At 40.7% G+C, this 15,983-nt stretch overlaps 1 long non-coding RNA gene across 1 annotated transcript in view; it reads left to right on the plus strand.

Annotated features, from left to right (window-relative positions):
• The window catches only part of LOC309349511, an 87,910-nt gene that overhangs the window by 41,692 nt on the left and 30,235 nt on the right, over window positions 1-15,983 (plus strand). The gene's annotated exons all lie outside the window — the stretch shown is intronic.

Genomic DNA, 15,983 nt, shown 5'->3' on the forward strand with positions numbered 1-15,983 from the left:
TACTGTGTTAGTCTCACAGGATGAGGCTTTCTAGATTTTTCTAGGTCTAGTTCAACTACTCCCCTCAACTAATATTGCAATCCTGGAACTAAGCACTCCTGCCAACCTAGCAGTTCGAAAGCATGTCAAAGTGCAAGTCAATAAATAGGTTGGCGGGAAGGTAAATGGTGTTTCCGTGCACTGCTCTGGTTTGCCAGAAGCTGCTTAGTCATGCTGGCCACAGGACCCGGAAGCTGTCTGCGGACAAACGCCAGCTCCCTCGGCCAGTAAAGCGAGATGAGCTCCACAACCCCAGAGTCGTCTGCGACTGGACTTAACGGTCAGGGGTCCCTTTACCTAAGCACTCTTGAATTCAGTTGGACACACTTCTGAGTAATCATGGATAGGATTGGCTGTAAGGTGCCAACTAGATAAAGCATGAAAGATTGATAAACAGGAACTTGTAAGGTTGTTTCTTTAAAAGGTTAAAAGCAGTCACAATGTGGAGGCAGGGGTCAAGAATCATATTGATATAGAATTGCGGGGTTGGTCTGGATCCCTTTTAGGCCTGTGTTTCTGTATCTGTGAGGTTTAGAATCCAGCAGAAGAACCTGCTGTTCTGGTCAAACCAGTCTCTATGTTAGAAAATGGCCTTAGTTGGCACTTAAATACCATCTTAAACAATAGGGGGTCGGTCCAGCAGTCAAGAAGGCAGTTTCAGCACATGCTGTAGAGGAAAGTGAGGAGCAGGTGAGACAGGTGAGGCTCATCAACCTGGGAAAGTAGCCCATCTAGGAGAAGGAAAACTCTGATCCTAAGTCTCCACAGCCTTGCAAGATATCTTCAGGAGAAGAGAAGGAATAAACCCAGAGTGGAGTCCCTAAGACAGTTGGATAGCACCTTGTGTGCCTCCTTCTGGCAACTCCTACAGTCAAGCTGGTGCCATACGTATTCCTCTGCTTTCCTTTGGACCCCATCAGCAAGGCCGAGAGAGGGGTCTTGTCATCTGGTCAGCCCAGGACCTCCATACACACTGCCCAGGCTTGCGCACCGAGAAGGCCGCTTCGGTACTGCTAACACAGTGGTTTAACTTCATCCTCAGAGGCACACCCCCTTGTCTCCTTAGACAGATGGGTGCCAACAGCAAAATTTAAAACAGTGAGCCATGTTGCCACAGCAACAATTAAATGATGGTGCTTTCCAGAAGGAGGGGATGGGCCTTTTACCCACCTTAGCTGGCTGGATGCCATGTCATCCTAGGAAAGATGACAATAAACCTTGGAGGGGACTGTGTGTGTGTGAGTTTGGCTGATGCTGGGATACACAGAGACTTGACTTTCTCTGTGGTTTGAATGCCAAAACTATGGCTTGTTAGATAGGCTTCCCTGGAAACCTAATGGGGAAGCAAGATCTGTTGTTGTGTTACTGCTTAGAGTCCTTCCTCCTATGCTCAGGTTGTATATATGTGTAAATACAACCATATATCCTAAAGCTCAAATGGTCTTCATTTAAGGAAACCAAATCCTGAACTTCTACTGTCTCTCACCACTCAGAAATTGGGGTACACACACCAATATCATATCAGGGAGGGGAGAGTCAACCCTTTCCCCATACACCATTTCTCCAAAGCTGTTGCTGTATTTTATTAACTATAAGTTCATGTTTAAGAAGTTTTTGCTGAGCATGATCAAGTCCTTGAGAAAAGTGAGTAAACAGAAAAAAATTGGCTGAAAATGTGGCCAGATGTGACAAATAAAGATCTGCTTGGGCATCACTAACGTCTACTAACAAGGATAAGGGAGAGATATCAAAGCTATTAATGTTTTGGAACAATAGTGAAGATGAGGATGTTGATAATGGCTGAGCTATACATTTTTACTTCTAACAGTCAAAATATAAAATGCCATTGCATCTTCTTATGCCAGAGTGGTTTCTTAAACACTTGCCTCAGTCGATTGAGAAAGAAAATGGCACTTATCTTTGTAACTTTGCTTAAATGACCCAGGGTTATATGCAATGTTATTCATACTCAGAGTAGATCCATTTAAATAAATGGGCATGCCTTACTTAGGTCATTAATTTCAATGAGACTGTTCTAAAGCTTTGCTGGATAGAGTTCCAAGTTTCCAAGGATCTGTGCCTAAGACCCATAGATGTTATCTGTCTGCTCAAAATTATGTCTTAAGGAATGCCACCAAAGCTATGTTTATTGTTGATTTGTGGTCTTTAGGGACTACAGCTGCCAAGTCCTCTCCCACTGCCACCACAATGAACTAGGGAATGTGTCTTCACTATTACAAAAGTCACTCTAACAAAAGTTCACTTAAACGGAGACCAGTTCAGTTGAATTCTCCAAACAACTAGCTCCACATTTACCATTGTTTACTTTCTCTGTGTTTCAGCTCCCTTGTCTCTTAGACTGAAATCCTGTACCAACTTAGGACTTTTGCACACTTATATTTTGCCCTGCACTTTAAAGCTGTGTCCAAGTGCTTCCTCCCCTCCTTTTTTCTTTTTGCCCAGACCTTGTCCCGTTAAACCCCACTCTTTAAAGTTGAAGCACAACAAATGGCAATCCAGGTTTTCCGCAGATTGTTGTTGGCTGCAATTCAGCTTTAAAGAGCAGGTTTTCACATGTGAAGGGTAGGATGGGAAGAGGAGTGCTTGACCACAGAACTTTAAAGTACAGACCATGTCTGGAAAGCATGGAGAAAAGGTACCGTAAGTGTGAATAAGCCCTTAACTGGCAGTGAAGCCACTGAACTTCGTTTGACTTACTACTTAGTACATACGCAGAGATTTGTACTTAGTTCTAGCTTCTGCCAGTCACCTCTTGTCAAGGAACTGTCCATTGACATCTTCCCACTATGGAAGATAGAACTAGTATACACAACCAAGGCAAAATGGATCCTTGCCCTTCAGCTGATGTCAAGCCCATTCAGCTGATTGGCAGCTGGTTTTAGTTTTTTTAAAAAATGGCCTTGTGGGCCAGATTTGATCCCATGGTAAGTCAAGATTGGTCTGTGAGCCAGAGATTCCCCACCGCTATAGTAGATGTTGTACATGCATGGCAAGCATGTACAAATGACTTTTCTACCCACATCTCCAAGTGAACCACAGTATTAATCATATCTTCACTTAAGGAAGTTTCTTTGGATCATCATAGTTTAAACTGCACGGAATCCTTAAAATGAAGACCTGAGTTCAATATATTACATACTGTATCATTTAAGGAAGATTCCTAGAAGTGAGTTGTTCTACATACTGGGCATGCTATGTTCTCCCACTACTTTATACCTGTTTGGTTTGTGTCCATTTGCAGACTTGCTCGCTCCCCACCCCACCCTATTTTCAATTCCCTAGAGGAAGAGAAAAACATGAACAAGGTTCCCATATCTCCAGCTGCGCAGCCTGTGGTAAGCAGGGGTGGGGGGTGGAGATACATATGCCATGCTGTAATGGATGACTTCATGACCTCAGAGGCTTGCCATGGTCCACCAGGGCCTAGTTCTCACAAGTCTCCTGTAGATCTGTTGTGGTCATGGATCCTGTGAGGCTCTGGCTTCTGAGAAAAGCAGACGCACACAAAATGCTTCAAATCAGTGTGAGAAAGGTCACTTAGTGAGCCTGAAGCAGCCCATCTGTTCTGGCAAAGTGCATGAACTTAGAATAATCAACCCACTTTGCCAGATATTTTTAGAAACACTTGTAGTAAATAATGTGGAGGATTCCATTTAATAGCCCTGACTTTTAATGTCTGTCTTTTTGTGAGGTTACTCCTGTCCTGGTTGACTGTGAGATAAGATGCTGAATGGAGTACAACAACACACAATTCTTAGAAGTGTTAAGCAAAGTTAGAATATTACAGATATTTGCAACATCTGGGTGTAAGACCCATTGTATTTAAAAAGGTGATTGCCACTTGCCCAGTCATATCTAAAAGTTAGAAAGATGCTTCAATTATTACACTGGACAATTGGTTTACAATAGCCCTGTTTGCTGCCATTTCAAGAAAGTCAACACACCTATTGCAGATCTGGAGGAACTTCATTATATATATCATTAGACAGCCATTCAGACAATTAATTTGTGTTTTCATTTGGTGAAACCTATAGGTTTGTTTTTCACCTGATCACTATGGGTCTTTTCTTAATCTCCATCATCCCCTTTTCATGCCCACTCCTGCTTGCTTGCTTGCTTGTTTCCCTAACAGATGAGCTATACTGTAATCCCATGGAATTACAGTTTGTGTTGTTTTGTTGTTATTGGACTACATCTGCCATCACCCCTGACCATTGGCCATGCTGACCTGAGCCTGATGGGAGTTAGACAGCAACATAATCTTGAGGGCCTTAGTCTAAACTCAATTATAATTTCAGATAGGTAGCCGTGTTGGTCTGCCATGGTGTATCTGAAGAAGTGTGCATGCACACGAAAGCTCATACCTAGAACTAACTCAGTTGGTCTTTAAGGTGCTACTGGAAGGAATTTTTTTCAATTATAATTTGTTTACACAATCTGCAAGTCGTTGCTTTTATGCTGAGTTTTCTAAAGTAGTGATCACTGCTGCCCTTCCTTAATGTAAGAAATAACAGGATAGATGATGTTTCTAGAACTATGTACAGCCTGAAACATATTGTGCACTGGCAATAACTCCATTTAGCTGCATACTGCTCTCTGGAAATCTACCTCACTAAGCCAAGATTTGTCTGAGCATGATGTGCAACCTGGGCTGTTGTGTGGGTGCTTTGAATTACTGTGGTTATGAGAAAACTACATGGCATGAACCTGAATGTAGCAGAACCCTGAAACATTTTTATTTTATTTTAAGAAAAGCTGCTTTTGGGGAAATACACTTGTAGTGGAGAAGTGTGGGGAGAGCATATTAACGGCACATAACCTTTCCCTTATCCACTGCTTTCCCACTTCAAATCATGCCCCCTGTCACAGCCTACCTTCCCACTCCCCGGGGTTGTCAATAATAATAATAATAATAATAATAATAATAATAATAATAATAATAATTTTTATTTATATCCCACCCTCCCCAGCCGAAGCCAGGCTCAGGGTGGCTAACAACACTAAAACATTATAAAAATTAATTAAAATCAAAATTGATGGCAACCATAAACTAAAGTTTTGTAAAGATTGCCAAAGGAGGGAGTCAGGCTGCGCCCTGACCAAAGGCCTGGTGGAACAGCTCTGTCTTGCAGGCCCTGCGGAAAGATGTCAAGTCCTGCAGGGCCCTTGTCTCTTGTGACAGAGCGTTCCACCAGGTTGGAGCCGCAGCCGAAAAAGCCCTGGCTCTAGTTGAGGCCAGCCTAACCTCTCTGTGGTCTGTGGACTTGTATTCTCTCACAAGCCCATGTTAGATATCCCTTCTCTCTCATCACATTTACAATCCAATTCTGCTCGTTCAAAAGTAGTTTTTCTTTAAAACAGTGTCCTCAAGCATTTGCAGGCCACTTGCAGTAAGCTTCACAGCTGTAGGTCCTGGTTTGCTACAGCTCTTTAAGCAACTGCCCTTCATTTGCAGGGTAAATAAAAATATATTGGTGCATTTACTGTTGATTTGTAAATTGTGTTGAAACAAAACCTCCCTATTAAATCTGTTTCATATGCATTAGCAGAGCAGAACATGAGGGCGATCATCTTGACAACCTGCTTTCATTTATTTTAAAATGACAGAAAGCATGGGGTAATTTTCTAATGTTTTGTAACGTTTCATGGATAATTTCCTGCACTAAAATCCAGTCTGCCAGTTCAGAACAAGATTCTTCTTCAAGACATTTAATACATTTAGGCAGTCTCTGAATATTTTCCTTTCCTTCCTCACCCCCCACCCCTTATTTATGCATACTATATTCGTATTTGGTGAAATAAGATACAGTCCTTATCAAGGAGTAACACCCATTGAACACGGAGGAGCTTGCTTCTGAGTAAAAATGCATACAATGTTAGTGTTCCTGACGTGAATTAAGAGTGCAGTCTTGGGCTCTTTCGGGCACACTCACTATTCCATGGGTGATGCAGTGACCTTGCATGAGCAAATGACACCCGAGGTGGGCACCAGAGAGGTGCATGGGGGTGGGCGCAGGCACAGGGGGACGGGGCACAGAGGGTGAAGGAGCCTGCTGTGGCACGACCGTCCTCACCAGACCAACCACACCCTGCACCAGATCTAAGCAAGGGTGCACTGAGCCACCTGCCCTCCTGGCACCCTCACTGGAGAGAGCCTGGCCAGCTGACACAGCTCCTGGTAGGCACAGAACAAGCACCTCTACGCCCGCTCCCCCAGTGCAGCCTGTTCTGGTGCTCCTCTCTGTGAGCATTGGTAACTCCAAGACTGGGAGAGGAGTTGCACTGGGGGCCCTCTAAAAAATCTGTGCCTAGGGCCATGACCCCTCTGGCAACCCTATGCTACGCCCCTGGGGTTATGGATGGCTCCAGGTTTTTTCTTTGATCTTACTGTCCCTCTTCCCTATAAGGTCTATTATCAGTGGAAGGAAAACTGGTGGGACCTTCAAGTAAATATGGGGTGTGGAGAGGACATGATGACTGCACTGTTGGAGGAAGTGGTGATAGTGCTGTTGAAAGAGAAGGACAGTGGCGGGGATTATCTCTCTCATCAATACATTTGCCCATATGTGCTGCAGTAAGAATAATATTTCATCCCGCTTTGTGGTAAGAACTGAGAGGCCTCTAAACAGTTGAAGGAATGACAATAAAGAAGTGGGTATGTGCTATTCTGAATGCCTTTTCAAAGGTCATTTCCAAGATGAGTCCTGGTTTTCAGCATCTGGAAATGAAAGGAGGAGGCTGACCGGGTCCAAAATAAAAGTTTTACTAACTGGAGCGTATCATCTAGCTATACCTTATTTAGTCCATAAAACCCTGTATGTTTTCATTTTGGTACTGGTGTGTGTGTGTGTGTAGGTTTGCGTTTGTATAGGAGTGTATGTAGCGGATCCATAAAGAGTATAGGTTCAGAACATCTATATGGTAAAATGGAATTTGCGAAACTTCTGCTTATGTGTTGATTTATTGTTTGTAACATTGCATACATCCAGCTATCCAGGAAGAGTTGACTGGCTTGTAACCAATAATGATTCGAGCCCCAAATATGTAAAAGGCCACCTCTTTCCCTACAGACCCTCTCAGGAGCTAAGGGGCCCCCTTCGTAGTTCCTCTACCGTCAGAGGTCCAGTGGTTTGCCGCCTGGAAGAGGGCCCCTTTGGAGTGGAACTCCATTCCCTCATATATACATCTAGCACCTTCATTATACAGCTTTCAGAGAATGCTGAATATGCACCTGCTTATGCTGGCTGTTGAAACTTGAGGGGTATGTTTTTAGGACTCGCCTTATTTTTACAGTTGTAAGTTGTTTTAAATCATCTTTATATTGTGTTTTAATGCTGTAACCCACCGTGGGACTTTAGAGTGAATGTTGGGGGAATAAATGTCTATTTAACTCTCAAGAGAAGTTCATCAGGCCCTGTGCATGCTTTTGAACAGGATCCTAGACTATTCTAGCAGGCTTGTTGTTTTTTAAGTTGAGTCTTCGGTATGTTTTTAATCTGCTGCCATTGATATGTTTTTTATGATGCTGTTTTACTGTTTATTGTTTTATTTTTTATTGTTTACTGTTTAGTTTGTTTGTAATATACTTGTGACATGTTTTTCTTGTAAGCCACTTTGAGTTTGATTTAAAGTTGGAGTATAAATGTCTAAACGAACAAGCATATAAATTCAAACTAATGTACCTATATTCTTAAGAGGTGTTAGAGGCCATAGTCCTGAGTGGTAGTCAAGGGCCTTCTCCCACTACAACATGGGCAACATCTTTCTTTGTCCAATTTTTAATCTGATTTTCAGTAGACGGTCTGTCAAAGCAGCATCTGCAGGGAACTGGCATGTGATAAGAGATGCCTGGGAAACTAAAATAACCAGGGATATGGACCTCCAAGCTGCTATAAAAAACTGAGGCCATAATGAAATGAATAATTAATGAATACTAAATTAATGAATTAATAACGAATAATAATGAAATCATGAATACCAAATCATTATGAATAATGATTAATGAAATGAAGTTCAAGAAAAGTGCAAAATTCATAAAACATTTTCTATAGATCTAGAATGTGAGTACTCCTGACATATTGAAGCAATACAACAAATATAATAGAGAAAATACAATAATTTCAGTAAGAGTAAATGGACTGTTTTGTCATCAGTGTCGGTAGGGTGGCCATTTACACATCACTAAACAAGGTGGAGTCAATAAAATGACGGGTCACCTATTACTTTCAGAGTCCAAAATAATGTTTTTAAGTCACTTGAAATACTCAGTTCTGGAGGTTGAGCTAGGAGTAACAACTGCAGCTGTACGAATCTGTATAGCCAAAAACTGGGAAAAGAACAGTGCCCCATCAATGGTAGAATGGTTTGAGAAAATATGTAACATTGTAATAAAGCTAAAAGTAGCATACTAAAGAAGACCAACCACAGAATGGTGGTCCCTATTTATTATATTATGGAATTGCTTTGTTTCAAATTTTTGTCAAATATGTATATACAATTGATGTACAAATAAAACATGCATATTTTTTAAAACCAAATGAGGACACAAATTTGCATAAAATTTGATGGTGCTAATAGATAGATTGATAGATGATGATAGATAGATAGATAGATAGATAGATAGATAGATAGATAGATAGACAGATGATAGATGTAGTCGTTTAGTCGTGTCCTACTCTTCGTGACCCAATGGACCAGAGCACGCCAGGCACTTCTGTCTTCCACTGCCTCCCGCAGCTTGGTCAAACTCATGTTCGTAGCTTTGAGAACACTGTCCAGCCATCTCGTCCTCTGTTGTCCCCTTCTCCTTGTGCCCTCCATCTTTCCCAACATCAAACTCTTTTCCAGGGAGTCTTCTCTTCTCATGATAGACAGACAGACAGACAGACAGACAGACAGACAGACAGACAGACAGACAGACAGAAAGACAGACAGACAGATGCAAAATTAGAAATATTTATTGTAAGTTAAAGAAAAATGCCATACTTTTCACCATAGCAGGGAAGGCCAGATGACCTTTTTCTGTGCTCAGTCTGCTGTCCAGGGAGCTAAGTGTTGATGGGAAATTTCAAGGCCACTGCTGTCTCTTCTTAGGATTCCTTATCCATAAAACATACTTGGACCCGACAATCCTTCAGATCTAAGACATCTTCAGATAGAGGGTCATCCTCTGTAAGATAAGATACATGGCTGCCCTAAATGTCAATCACACTTACAAACTGATCCTATCACATTTACTTAGTTCCATTGATTTCAGTAGCACCTACTCTTAACATAAGTGCTTGAAATAACATATCTCAGCGTTGATCAAGGCACCAAACTTGAATTACTGAGGTTTTTATTCCACATATCATGATTACTATCAACTAGCTTACTAGCAGTTCCAGAAATTAGAATAATTGTTTCAAGTAAAAAAAGCGGGCCTCATTTTATGTTGCGAGTGATCATTCCAGCTAGTGGCTATTTTAACTTTCTCTGTCTTCAAGGCATCCATAATTTTAAAAGTTCAGAATAATTTTTAGTTGATAACATCGTGCTACAAAATTTCAAACATTAGGTTAATGCATTTACTGCTGCTGTACTGGAATAGTAGCAGAGATCTGTTCCTACCCTGTTGATTAGATTTAGCTCAGCTTTCAGTATATTACACTAGAAACATTCTGGTAAGAGTAGCTGATTTGGCTATGAAGACGTGTTTGACAGGCAACAAAAACAACGTTAACTTCTCCCAAGATTCCAAGAAATGTAAAATATTTGTATAAATGTTAAAAAGTTTGGCTTCAGCTTTTCCCAAAGGAAGTTTTGTTTGGGAATTGTTAATAAAATAACAAAAACTGGCCAGTGGAACACAGCATGCTTAAATATTGATGATAGAAATCCTAGGCATTCATTCTCACAGCCAGGTAAGGCCTTATAGAACTGGCTAACACAGGACATTACTGCTGGAGAAAGGAATTGACACTGCAAACGTTTCCAGCATATTATATTGTTCTAGTCTTGTGTAAATATCCCAAATCTAAACCAGAAAGTTTATGTAACAGATGCCAAATCAGTCTCTCTGTACATATTCGGTTCCCAGTGATTTGGAGAATGATATGTTTTTCTGCTTAATGACACCGAAAATTAGTCCAAGGAGAAAAAGCCAAATATGCAACATACCCTTAATGTCTATGGTGTCATTTGTTTATAATTATTTATTTCTGTCATAGGATGTAAACATCCTTTTGAACCGTTATAAGGAAGAAAGACCATTACCCAAGAGAAAAGTGTTAGGGACATTATCTTCAGGGCATGTGGAAAACAATTGACAATAGAAAGAGAACACATTGTGTTGTTAACGATGCTCTCTTTGAAATCCATGTACTCTTGAATAGTTCCTATTGATTTCATTGGAGCCTGCACTGGAAATCTCTGGGTGGATTATATTCCATATCTTTTCATGAAAATATATGTATTGTTTCAAGGCTCACTAATGGTGATATGATTAAACCATGTTTTTTATTGCTATTTGGATTATTATTTTTTGCTGTGTTTCTGGTATAGGTTTTTATTAAGTAGCTGTAGGAATGTACTTTCATAACCTATCCCAAAGAAGATTTTAATAATCTATATCATAGTCCAAAATCATGCAGATTTTCCTTTAAAGTTACTTTTGATGATTGTAATAAAGCCCATGGGAGCATAAAATCATTTGCTAGTGGAAAGAATGCATATCAAAAACTTTATTATGAAAATAAACTTATTTTGAAACTCAGTCTATGCTTTTGCTACATCTGCATCAGTTTCTGAACCTGGAAGCCATGTCACATCTTTCCATATGCCACATTTTTGGAGCCAAGTCACGGCATCATTTTCTCACTGTACATTGATTTTTTCTTCCTTTTTGGCAGTCCGTTTACGAAGAAGATCCATGTGGATCCCATTCTTTGAATGAAGTCTGTTCACAGGTGGATGCTTCTATTGTGTACTGCATCTTCAAGAGTCAAACCCAGAAAGCCTTACCCACAGGTGGACCAGATGACCATGGGTCAAGTTGTGGTGCTGTGCCACTCACCTGATCTCCATCCAGCTGAGTAGTTGTTGCATATCGAGATGCAGAGGAGGGCTGAGGTTGACACAGGGCAATTGCACCAGCAAGAGACCTGGATTGGCTGCCCCATCATGTTTGCACGGCGCTGTGAGTTAAACCACAGAGCCTAGGACTTGCCGATCAGAAGGTTGGCAGTTCGAATCCCCGCGATGGGGAGAGCTCCCGTTGCTCAGTCCCAGCTCCTGCCAACCTAGCAGTTCGAAAGCACATCAAAAGTGCAAGTAGATAAATAGGTACCGCTCCAGTGGGAAGGTAAATGGCGTTTCCGTGTGCTGCTCTGGTTCGCCAGAAGCGGCTTAGTCATGCTGGCCACATGACCCGGAAACTGTACGCCGGCTCCCTCGGCCAATAAAGCGAGATGAGCACCACAACCCCAGAGTCAGCCACGACTGGACCTAATGGTCAGGGCTCCCTTTACCTTTACCTTAACCTTAGCATCAGCTCCATCCCAATATGCAGCATCTGCTCAGCTTCCATAACTGACTTCCACTACTGATGGTGTCCTATACAGTGGACAATCCTCTATATTTTAAGTTTTCTGTTTGAAGGGCTGTCCAGGTCTAAGTCCAGTTTAAGGATAGAGAACCATAAAAGGGGGGGGGTGAGACATTTGAAGGGATCCATCAACCAATAGCACCTAGATGGCAGACAAGCCACCATGCAGATCATCTGATCACTGTCCTCCCATTATGGTGAGATGTATTAAATATCTATTTAAAACTAGCAATTATTGCTAAATTTGCATTTATATATATACTTTAGCATATGCCACTTTTATACAAAACGGTGTCCTCTTCTGTCCTCTATTTGGCAATGTGTAAGTGGCCACCTTTATGGGTAAGAGAGCTGGCAAAAACTATTTGACTTTTGCAGTGAAAGCCTATATGAGATGCTGGGTCTTCATCACCTTCTCAGGAGCTTTAACAATCCTGGACAGTGGATCAGTAGCTGAAGACAATTCTCAATTAACATTTGTCCCACCCCCACCTGGAAAATGTATTTGGCTTCCTTTCCTTTGCACCACATTCCAAATCTTGATCACATCCCACCTGCTATTTAACAAATACAAAACAAAAATCATATGGGTTGCATCTGACTAAAGTGCAACCAAATTTACTGAAATGGATGGACTTAAATTAGTCATAATTGAAGTCTATTCTGAGTATGACTTAGGTACCATGGTGTGAAGATATATAAGTTGCAATTAGACACTTCATATATCCTCTCTGTTCAGTTGAGTTTTTGTTTAAATTGTTTGTGTATGGTTGAAAAATACAACAAAGCATTTCAAAACTGGGAAAAAACTATTCTAGATAAAATCACAAAAATAAAGTGAAAGTTTTTTAAACCAAAACTATCCTTTCTGTAGCTGTTGCTTAATTCATGACATGCTAAGAATTAAAATATAATACAAAAGCTAATTTTTATTAGCAGTCACTCGGTGCTCATGAAATGTTACTGAAAGCCCCCAGGTCATTGCAAGCATAGCAGAAACTTCTTTATTTTGAGTTTCCTCTGCATATCTTTTGAACTAATGCATCTCATCGTTAATTTGCAATGTACTTTTTTCAAAACTTTGCTATATGAACTTCCAATGAGATTCTTAATATTTACCTGTCTCTGCTTTTCGTCTTGGTCAAGCAACTCACCAAGCACCCTGTCACCATTTTGAATTCTCTTTTACTGTTATTCCATCTACATCCTGCAAATCCAAGTGGAATCTACATATAGCTTTGCATCTTTTCCTAAACTACTCCAGGATATATCCCTTCCTGTTTAACTGCATTGTGAAGTTTTGTTGAGGCTGTCAGCATTGTTGTATCAGGCTGATTTTTTGTGTGTGGCTGAAATTTACAACAGATTTTACAATCATTTTAAAGCTCCTGGCACCTGTGTGCAGTTTTTGAGCAGCAAAGATACAAGTTGGCTCCCTGCTGATCTCACAGGGACTGGTGTATGTGCTTATGCGGTTTCACAGGTATATATGCTTCCAGACAACCCCAGGTCAGTTTGCTGTACTGTTTCAGCAGTTGTAAAGATCTGCTCTGTATCTTTCCGAGGAGCTACAAAAGCAATTCTGAAATAGTATCTTCCCCTTTTTAAATTCTGGAAAATTGTCCTGCTACTCTCGCAACAAAAGAAACTCTTATCTAATTACTGCTCCTTTCCTTCACAACCACATAACCCATATTGCATACATAAATATAATTCTGGGCCTATATTCAGAACTGTAGGAGGCAGTGGAAGACAGAAGTGCCTGGCGTGCTCTGGTCCATGGGGTCACGAAGAGTCAGACACGACTAAACGACTAAACAACAACAATATTCAGAACTGTGGCCATTGCTCATGAATTTGCTGCTTCCTGTTGAGCTCAGATGGGTTGTTGCAGAAAATTGAGACTTTTCACCTTTGGGATTCCCCCTTCATGCAATGCTGCAATGATATCACAGTGCAAGACCAAGTGATTTTTTTTCTTTGTTATGAGTACATGTGAATATAGGGAAATTTGCACAAGGTTTTGCTTGTGCAACCTCTTTGCCACAATAGGATGCTGCTTCAGTTGCAGTAGCAACATACTCTGTTTATTCCACAACAGCTAACACAAACTTGTAGGAATGGGGTATCAGTAAATAACCCTTTGCATTTTATATTCAGATCCTCAATAATTAAATGCAGTCAGCTATTGCCACTCCTGCTGTCCAGAACCTTTCCCATTGCCAGGGATAGATGTGCTGATAAGATCTTGTTCTCTTGTAATGCAGATCAGCATGGGATCATAGTAAATCTGTATGTTGCATACATGGTTTTCCAGAAGAAACAAGCCAAAAAGTTTTATGTGATCAGATGTGCATGAAAGGCCAGAGTGAGAAAATGTCTCTGTTTTAATAATTACACTGTTCTTTAAGTGCTCCGAGTGAAATGAATCTTAACCTCAAATCATTTTTTTTCTACACTTGTGAAGAGTTTCTTTTTTATATTGCATGACCTCATCTCAAGTGAGCAATGTTCTGCAGAGCACCACACAGTTGTAAATTATCAATATCTCTGCAATCCTGAACAAAGACTCCAAAATTCTAGTTTTTCTACTGTTGAAAATGAGAGGCTCTTTAGGTGGAAAAATTAGCACCACAATGATTCACATAAAGCTGACGCAATTATCTTCTTAAAAACCAGGCATTTGCTGCTTGGCAAGTTTTCTTCTATGGGCCAGATGATCTTGAGTAAAAGATTAAGTGCAAGCATATGGACATCAACAAACTGATCCATCCTCAAGAAAGAATTCTGAAGGCAATTTTTATAGTGTTGGCCAGCCAGTTTCTATCCTTGAGTTCATTTTAGCTAAGGGATGTGCATTGGGTCTTTGTCAAAGAAGAATTTGAAGTTTAGTCTACTCCATTTCAGACACTTTTCAGACACTTACTCTCAATATATGTATATGGGTAGAAATGCGCATATGGGAATATCTCTATTTCCTTAAGAGCATGCAAACCATGTAAACTAACTTGATGGTGAGCTTGGGCCAGTGGAGCTCAATAGCATTAGAATGTTTGTCTGAGACTAGGTTGAGAGGACTAGATCTCTGCTCAATGAGGACTTTATTACATGGCCTTCAGCAAACTCATCCCCTTCAGCCTCAGTTCCCCAGTTTAAAAGTGGAATATTAGTGACTGCGGGATGTTGTGAGAATGAGTGAGGTTACTACTAAGAAGCACACAAACGAGTGTGTGTGTTTCATAGAATCATATAATTTTAGAGTTGGGATGGACCCTGGGGGTCATTTAGTCCCATACAGGGATCAAACTTGCAACCTTGGCATTATCAGTACCATGCTCTAATCAACTGAACTTTCCAGGCTGACACATACACATACACATATATACTCAGGGCAGACCCACACCATACATTTAAAGCACAATCAACATACATTCAAAGCACATGTCTCCCACAAAAGAATCCTGGGAATGCAGGTTGGATTACTGCAGTGCAACCTATGTGGGACTGCCTTTGAGGATGACCCTTAAACTGCAGCTAGTGCAAAACTCAGCAGCTCAACTGCTTACTGGGGCGCAACATCAGTTTATGCCACTTCTGGGGGAAAAACTGCACTGGCTGCCAGTTGGCTATATTCAAGGTGCAGGTAGTAGTAGTGGTGGTGGTGGTGGTGGTGGTGATGATGATGATGATGATGATGATGATAGTATTCCACCCAACTGGCTGGGTTGCCCCAGTCACTTTGGGCAGCTTCCAACAAATATAAAAGCACAATAAAACATCAAACATTAAAAACTTCCCTATACAGGTGTCTTCTAAAAGTTCATGTACAAAGCTCTATGTATCTTGGAACAAGGATACCAAAGATCATCTCATCCCCTACATACCCAACCAATTACTACAGATAACATCCTATTAGGTGGTCCATTCTGCATGACATTGGAATCAAATCTTTAGTGTGATGGCACCTTCCCTTTGAAACCACCTTCCATTGCATATCAGACAGGGACTCTCTCCACTGTCTTTACAGGAACTGTTAAATATGATGTTCTTTCAACAAGCCTTCTAAAATTCTTATCTGAGTTAGGTTCTGCCTTGGAACTGAACTGATTTTATGTATGCGCTGTTATTTTAAATTGACTTTTATATTTACAATTGCTTTTTAAAAAAAATATGATTTCATATGTGCAATCATTTCAAATGTTGTTTATATATGCAACTGCATATGTCTTTATATTGTTAATCACTTTAAAAAATGAATTATTATTAATATCGCATTGGGAGATGAGCAGGTGAATGAACCTCCAGTGTTGTGGATGACATTATTAAAGTTCTGTAATAG

The sequence above is a fragment of the Podarcis erhardii genome (assembly GCF_964252035.2).
Source record: "Podarcis erhardii genome assembly, chromosome: 9".
NCBI classification, from domain to species: domain Eukaryota; kingdom Metazoa; phylum Chordata; class Lepidosauria; order Squamata; family Lacertidae; genus Podarcis; species Podarcis erhardii.